Source organism: Sus scrofa, chromosome 4, assembly GCF_000003025.6.
Source record: "Sus scrofa isolate TJ Tabasco breed Duroc chromosome 4, Sscrofa11.1, whole genome shotgun sequence".
In the NCBI taxonomy this organism is placed as follows: domain Eukaryota; kingdom Metazoa; phylum Chordata; class Mammalia; order Artiodactyla; family Suidae; genus Sus; species Sus scrofa.
Genome location: NC_010446.5, coordinates 109248820 through 109257112, shown reverse-complemented (window position 1 = coordinate 109257112; position 8293 = coordinate 109248820). Strand labels below are relative to the sequence as shown.

At 37.0% G+C, this 8293-nt stretch overlaps 1 pseudogene; it reads left to right on the top strand.

Annotated features, from left to right (window-relative positions):
- On the top strand, window positions 6325-7994 carry LOC100156563 (annotated as a pseudogene).

Sequence of the window (8293 nt, the reverse complement as noted above, 5' to 3'; positions counted from 1 at the left end):
TTTTAAAAACCTTTGGAAAGCCACTTCTGGATAAGGTAGAGGAACAGAGATTGGGTTTATCCTCCTAGTTGAAGTAATGACAGTAACAACCAGGAAAGAATGCATAAAACAACACTTTTCAAGATAATGAAAAACACTCAAAAAATAATAGTGATGATGTTAGAGTCCAAGGTTATCAGGCATATAAGGAGGTAATAAAATATGATCCATTGTGAAAATAATCAATCAAGCAAAACTGATCTAGATGTTAGAATTAGCAAAAGATATTAACACAAATATGTAATTGTACACTGTATACAAGAAGGTAAGTAAAGACATGTAACATATAAATAAAGGATCCACATACAAATTTTTTGAGAGGAAAGCCACAATGTTGAAGTGGGAAAATATACTGGATTGGATTAATGGAAGATTAGATGTTGCAGAAGAAATGATAGTGAACTTTAAAGCTTAGTCCCTAGGTATGATTTTCTTTGTATTTTTCTTATTTAGGATTTATAGGGCTTTTTGAATCTGTATTTTGATAACTTTCATTTTAGAAATTTTCAGTATTTCTTCAACTATTGCTTCTCAATTCTCCCTCTCCCCACACACCTTCCTATGTTCCAATTACACATTAGACCATTATCAATGTCTCAAATGTCTCCTATGCTCTATTCAATATTCCTTATCCTTTTTTTCTGTGTGCTTGATTCTGGATATTACCCTGAACTCTTTCTCTTGTATACTGCCCATCTCCCACTTCATTTTCTTGGGTTAGGCAGGAATATATAGTGAGGAAATGACCCTCTCTTCAATAAGTGGTACTAGGAAAGCCAGACAGCTACATGTAAAAAAAAAAAGTGAAATTTGAACATCTTCCCATACAATATACAAAAATACACTCAAAAACTACAAGACGCTGATGAAAGAAACCAAAGACAACACAAATAGATGGAAAGATATACCACGTTCATGGATTGGAAGAATCAGTATTAAAAGGACACTAGACAATCTACAGATTCAATGAAATCCATATCAAAATACCAATGGCATTTTTCACAGAACTAGAACAAAAAATTTTTTAATTGAGATGGAAACACAAAAGACCCTGAATAGCCAAAATAATCTTGATAAAGAAGAACAAAGTTGGAGGTATGACCCCTGACTTCCAGCTATACCACAAAACTACTATAATAAAAACAGTATGATACTGACACAAAAGTAGACATATGTATCAATGGAACAGGATAGAAAGCTCACAAATAAACCCACATACTTATGGTCAGTGAGTCTCTGACAGTGAAGGCAAGAATAAACAATGGAGAAAAGACAATCTATTCAATAAGTGATGTTGGAAAACTGGACAGCTACATGCGAAAGAATGAAATTTGAATACCATCTAACAACATATATAAAAATAAACTCAAAATGGGATACTCTAAAACTCTTATAGGAAAACATAGGCAGAACACTCCTTGACATAAATCACACCATTTTTTTGGATTCATCTCCTAAAGTAATACAAATAAAAATAAAAATAAGCAAATTGGACCTAATTAACCTTAAGAGCCTTTGCACAGCAAAGGAAACTATAAACAAAATGAAAAGACAACCTACAGACTGGGAGACAATATTTGAAAACAGTATCATACTGTTTTGATTACTACAGATTTGTGGTATACTTTGAAATCAAGCAATGTGATACTGTCAGATCTTTTTTTTTTCCTTAAGTTTTTTTTTGGCTATTCAGGGTCTGTTGTGTTTTCATATGACAAATTATAGAATTTTTGTTCTAGTTCTATGAAATATGCCATTGGAATTTGGATGAAATTGTATTAAATCTGTAGAATGATTTGGGAAGTATGGAAATTTTCACAATATTAATTCTTCCAATACATGGGCACAAAATATCTTTCCATTTTTTTTTTGTCTTTTTCAATTTCTGTCATCAGTTCACATAATTTTCAGTGTAGAGGTCTTTCACCTTCTTGATTAAATTTATTTCTAGCTATTTCATTCTTTTTGGTACAACTGCCAATGGTATTAACTTCTCTTTCTGATAATTAGTTGGTAATGTTTAGAGACATCACAGATTTCTTTTTTTTTTTTTTTCTTTTTAGGGCTGCACCCGCTGCATATGGAGGTTCCCAGGCTAGGGGCTCAAAGAGGAGCTGTAGCCACCGGCCTGCACCACAGCCACAGCAACACTGGATCAGAGCTGCAGCTGCAGTATTCACCATAGTTCATGGCAACACCGGATCCTTAACCCACTGAGTGAGGCCAGGGATTGAACCCACATCCTCATAGATGCTAGTTGGGTTCATTAACTGCTGAGCCAGGAGGGGAATTCCATCACAGATTTCTATATATTGTTTTTGTATACTGCAGCTTTACTGAATTTATTTATTAGTTTTAACAGTTTTTTGTGAAATCTTTAGGGTTTTATGTATACAGTATCATTTTATCCACAAACAGAGACAGTTTTACTTCTTTCTTCCTGATTTAGATGTCTTTTATTTCTTTTTCTTGCTTAATTGCATATTTAGGACTTTATTATGTTGAGGTATATCCACTTAGTTGAAGCGTTTTTTTTTTTTTTCATAATAAGTGAATGTCGAATTTTATAGAATGCTTTTTCTGGAATTCTATGGTGGCTCAATGGGTTAAAGACCCACTGCTGTTGTCACTGCTGTGGTTTGGGTTCAGTCCCTGGCCCAGGAATCTCCACATTCCATGGACACAGACAAAAAGATAATAATAATCAAATGCTTTTTCTGCATCTATTGAGATAATACAATTTTTATGCTTCATTTTGTTAACGTGGTGTATCAGGTTGTTTGATTTGTGGATGTTAAACCATCCTGCGTCCTTGGGATAAATCCCATTTGAACATGGTTTATGGTCCTTTTAATGTATTTTTGAACTCAGTTTCCTAATATTTAGTGGAGGATTTTTGCATATACATTCATCAAAGATATTGCTGTAATTTTCTTTTTTATAGTATACTTGTCTGGTTTTGGCATCAGGTAAATATTTGGAATATTCATATGTTTGGAATCTCTCCTTTCTCATCAATTTTTTGGAAGAATTTAAGAAGGATATTTTGGATACTTAGAAGAATTCATCAATGAAGCCATCTGGTCTTGGACTTTTGTTTTGGGGTAGACTTTTAATTACTGATTTGATCTCCTTACAAGTAATCAGTCTATCAGGTGTTTTATTTTTTATGATTCGGTTTTGGAAGATTTTATGTTTCTAGGAACTTACCCATTTGTTCCAGGTTGTCAATTTGTTGATGTATAATTAATTGTTTGTTGTAGTCTCTTGTGCTACTTTTTATATCTGTGTTATCTGTTGTAATTTATCCTCTTTCATTTCAGATTTTATTTGAGGTTTCTTTTCTGTTTTTTCTTGGTGGGGGGGGGTTGCTTAGTTTATGCAAAGATACATCGATTTTGTTTATCTTTACAAAGAACCAGCTCTTAGTTTTGTTAACCTTTTCCACTGCTTTTAAAGTCTCCATTTCATTTATTTCTGCTTTCATCTTTATTATTTCCTTCCTTCTACTAACTCTGAGATTCATTTTTTCTTTTTCTAGCTCCTTTAAGGTGTAAAATTAGATCATTTATTTGAGATCTTTCTTGTATCTTGAGGCAAGCCTGTATTGCTATGAATATCTCTCTTAGAACCACTTTTGTTTTGGTATGTAGTATTTCTGTTTTCATTTGTATTAAGGTTTATTTATTTGATTTTTTTGATATTGTTTTTTCAGTAGCATGTAATTTAATCTCCATGTTTTTGTGTTTTTTCCGTATTTCTTATTGTAATTGATTTCTATTTTTATACCATTAGGGTCAGAAAAGATATTTGGTATGATTTCAGTTTTCTTGAATTTATTGAGATTTGTTTTGTGGCCCAACATATTATCTATACTGAAGAATGTTCTATGTGCTCTAGAGAAGAACGTGTATTCTACTACTTTTGGATGGAATTATGTACATGTCTGTTAACTTCATTTGTTCTAATGTATTGTTTAAGGCCAATATTTGCTTACAGATTTTTTTTTATCCATATGATCTATCCATTACTGTTGGGGGGGGATGTTAAAAATTCCCCACTATTGTATTGCTTTCAGTTTCTTCTTTTTGGTCCATTAATATTTGCTTTATATATTATGCTGCTTCTATTTTGGGTGCATATATATTTACAAACATTACACCTTTTGTTTTACTGACCTCTATATCATTTATTTAGTGCACGTCTTTGTCATTTATTATGGTCTTTAAGTCTATTTTGTCTGATATAAGCATTACAGCTTTTTTTTTTCCATTTCCATTTGCCTGGAATATCTTTTTCCATCCTATCACAGTGTATGTGTTGTTACTTCTGAGGTGAGTCTCTTTAGGCAGAATATAGATGGGCCTCAATTTTTTTTTATCCATTCAGCCACCACATGTCTTTTGATTAGCAAATTTATTCCTTTGGCATTTAAAATAATTATTTATAGATATATACTTATTGCTTAATTGCTTTCTGGCTGTTTTCATATTTCCTCTATGCTCTTTTCTTCTCTTTCTCTTGTCCCTTGTTGTTTGATGGCTCTCTGGTGTTATGTTTAGATTTCATTTTCATTTTCTTTTTTGTATTTACTGGAAGTTTTTCCTTTGTGGTTACCAAAATTTTCAAAAATAACATCTTATGCATTTAAAAAAAATTTGATAGCAACTTATATTTGAACACATTCCAAAAGCTTTACATTTTTACTCTTTTATCCACATTTTATTTTTATTTACTTATTTATTTATTTTGATTTTTAGGGCTGTACCCATGGCAAATGGAGGTTCCCAGGCTAGGGGTCGAAGCAGAGCTACAACTTCTGGCCTATGCCATAGCCACAGCAACATCAGATCCGAACCACATCTGTGACCTGCACCACAGCTCACAGCAATGCCAGATCCTTAACCCATTGAGTGAGGCCAAGGATTGAACCTGCAACCTCATGGTTCCTAGTTGGATTCATTTCTGCTGCACCACAACAGGAACTCCTAAACTATGGCTTTTGCACTAGATCTCCAGATGAGTAGGTCTGCACATGAGCCCTTTAAGACCAAGCTCTCCATTCCCTATAGGTCTACAAGTCCTAGACTTAATCCCTGCTAATTTTCAAAGCCAGATATTTTATGGGTTTGTCTTTCTGGTGCCAAACACAAGAGTCAGGATTCATGTCTTCGGTATGATACAATCCCTTCACTCTTCTAGGGAATGTTCTATATTTTGGGAATTCTTCCCCAACTGTGTAATACCATGCCATGGTCTGCCTCTCCTACCTATTTTGATGCATCTATTTTATCTTTTGTGGTGGATATGCTGTTCATCTAGTTATTAGGAAAATTATTCCATATGTAGCTGTAAATTTGTTGTGCCTACAGGAAGAGGTCAGTTCAGGGTCTTCCTCTGTTGTAGTCTTAAAATAGTTTCCTGTTCTATGTTCTTTTAGGTGATGATGAGTAGAGATTTGCCCCAAGAGGGATCACAGGAGAGACTCAGGAACACAAAGTTTGTTACATTCAGGTCATAGAGAGGCAGACATTAAGGAAGGGTCCCATATCTAGAGGGACTGAGTGGCAGGCCCAGTGGTTTTAAAAGGCTTGGGTTATGGCTGAAACTTCAGTGGCCTGTTCATATGAGTTAGAGGTCTTGGTCTGTGGCCAGGGTGGTATGGTAGTTGATGTGATATGAGTGGAGACAGGAAGTAGAGGTGTTCATAAAAGTGGTAAATGTAGGCTTCTGGCTGCCAGCCTCAGGAGTTCTGGGAACCATTTCTCTGCCATTGGCCTGGCCAGACCACAAGGTCACTTGCAACCACCCATGAAGCAACAAAGATCCTGACATGGGGAACCTGCCTAGCAAAGGGCATCATGTAGTGCAAGCTGGGCCAGCTCAAGGACATCCCTAGTCAGAGAGATATTTGAGACTGAGGATGACAGGCTGTGGCTCTCCAGTGGACAGCATTGCATACATTGGTGGTGCGGCCATCCGTGAACACCAGCTTCCTTCCCATGTCAGATATATGGTCACAAGGACTCCCCATTTCACCAGAGGATGAGGCAATGGGGCACCACCACTGACTCCAGGTCCATGGGCAAGGTGCTGAGCATGAGGGAAGCCATACTGATGCCCCAGGACTTCATTAAAAACATAATTAAACACACAACCCAGGCTGACTGTGCTGTCCTGATTGTTGCTGCTGGTGTTGGTGAACTTGAAGCCAGGATTTCCAACAATGGGCAGACCCATGGATATACCCTTCTGGCTTAAACTGTAGGTGTGAAACAACTAATTGTTGGAGTTAACACAATGGATTCCACCGAACCACCCTATACCCAGAAGAGAGATGACAAAATTGTTAAGGAAGTCAGCACCTACATTAAGAAAACTGGCTACAACCCCAACACAGTAGCATTTGCGCCAATTTCTGGATGGAATGGTGACAACATACTGGAGCCAAGTGCTAACATGCCTTGGTTCAAGGGATGGAAGGTCAGCTGTAAAGATGGCAATGCTGGAATTCCTGCTGTGGTGCAGTGGGTTAAGAATCTGACTGCAGTGGCTCAGGTTGCTGCAGAGGAGCAGGTTTGATCCCCAGGCTGGCACAGTGGGTTAAAGAATCCAGGCAACTAATGCAACTTGGATTCAATCCCTGGCCAGGGAACTTCCATATACCATGAGTGCAGCCATTAAAAAAAAAAAAAAAAAGATGGTAATGCCAATGGAACTACACTACTTGAAGCTCTTGATCGCATCCTGCCATCAACACATCCAACTGACAAGCCCTTACATCTGTCCTCCAGGACGCCTACAAAATTGGTAGTACTAGTACTATCCCTGTGGGTCAGGTGAAGACTGGTGTTCTCAAATCTGGCATGGTGGTCACTTCTGCTCCAGTCAATGTTACAAGTGAAGTAAAGTTTGTTGAAATGTACTATGAAGCTTTGAGTGAAACCCTTCCTGGGGACAATGTGGGCTTCAATGTCAAGAACATGTCTGACAGAAGTTCCCGTCATGGCACAGCAGAAACAAACCTGACTAGGAACCATGCGGTTGTGGGTTAGATCCCTGGCCTTGCTCAGTGGGTTAAGGATCCAGCGTTGCCATGAGCTGTGGTGTAGGTCACAGAGGTGGCTTGGATCTGGCGTTGCTGTGGCTCTGGTGTAGGCAGCAACAGCTCCAAATGGAACCTATCCTGGGAACCTCCATATTCCCTGGGTGCAGCCCTAAAAAAGACAAAATACAGGAAAAAAAAAATAAAAAGAAGAACTTGTCTGTCAAAGACATTCCTCATGGAAGTGCGGCTAGTGACAGCGAAAATGACCCACAATGGAAGCAGCTGGCTTTACGGCTAAGATGATTATCTTGAAACATCCAGGCTAGATACACCACCTGTGCTGGACTGTCACACAGCTCACACTGCTTGCAAGTTTGCTGAAATGAAGACGATTATCATTCTGAGAAAAAGCTGGAAGATGGCCCCAAATTCTTGAAATCTGATGATGGTGTCATCATTGATACAGTTTCTGGCAAGCCCATGTGTGTTGAGAGCTTCTCTGACTATCTTCCTCTGGGCTGTTTTGCTGTTTGTGACGAGACAAATGGTTTCTGTACGTGTCATCAAAGCAGTGGACAAGAAGGCAGCTAGAGCTGGTAAGGTCACCAAGTCTGCTCAGAAAGCTCAGAAGTCTACATGAATATTATCCCCAACACTTGCCCCCCAGGCTTAATCAATGGAAGAACTGTCTCAGAACTGTTTGTCTCAATTGGTCACGTAAGTTTAATAGTAAAATATTGGTTAATGATAATGATGCATCATAAAATATTCAGAAGGAAAGAGAATGTTTTATAGACCATTTGTTTTGTGTATGGCAGTTTTAAGTTATTAGTTTTAAAATCAGCACTTTTTAAAGGAAACAGTTTGACTAAAAATCTGTCACAGATTTTGAGACCCATTAGAAAAAGAATGTATATGTATGATTATGTCACTTTGGTGTACAGCAGAAATTGACAGAACATTGTAAATCAACTATAATAGAAAAAATAAAAATCTTTTAAAAAGTTCAATGAAAGAAAAAAAAGGTTCCAATAGTGACATCTAGTGGAGTCTATTTGCCATGAATGGTTTTACTCACATCACCCAGTAGTTTAAAAAGAGGCACCTCCTTTATATTTGGATAAGTTGCCCAGAATGATGGTAACTTGAGTTTCCATTTCTGGTAAAGCTAGAAAATAATGTTTAATTTTGGAGTTCTAATTAATC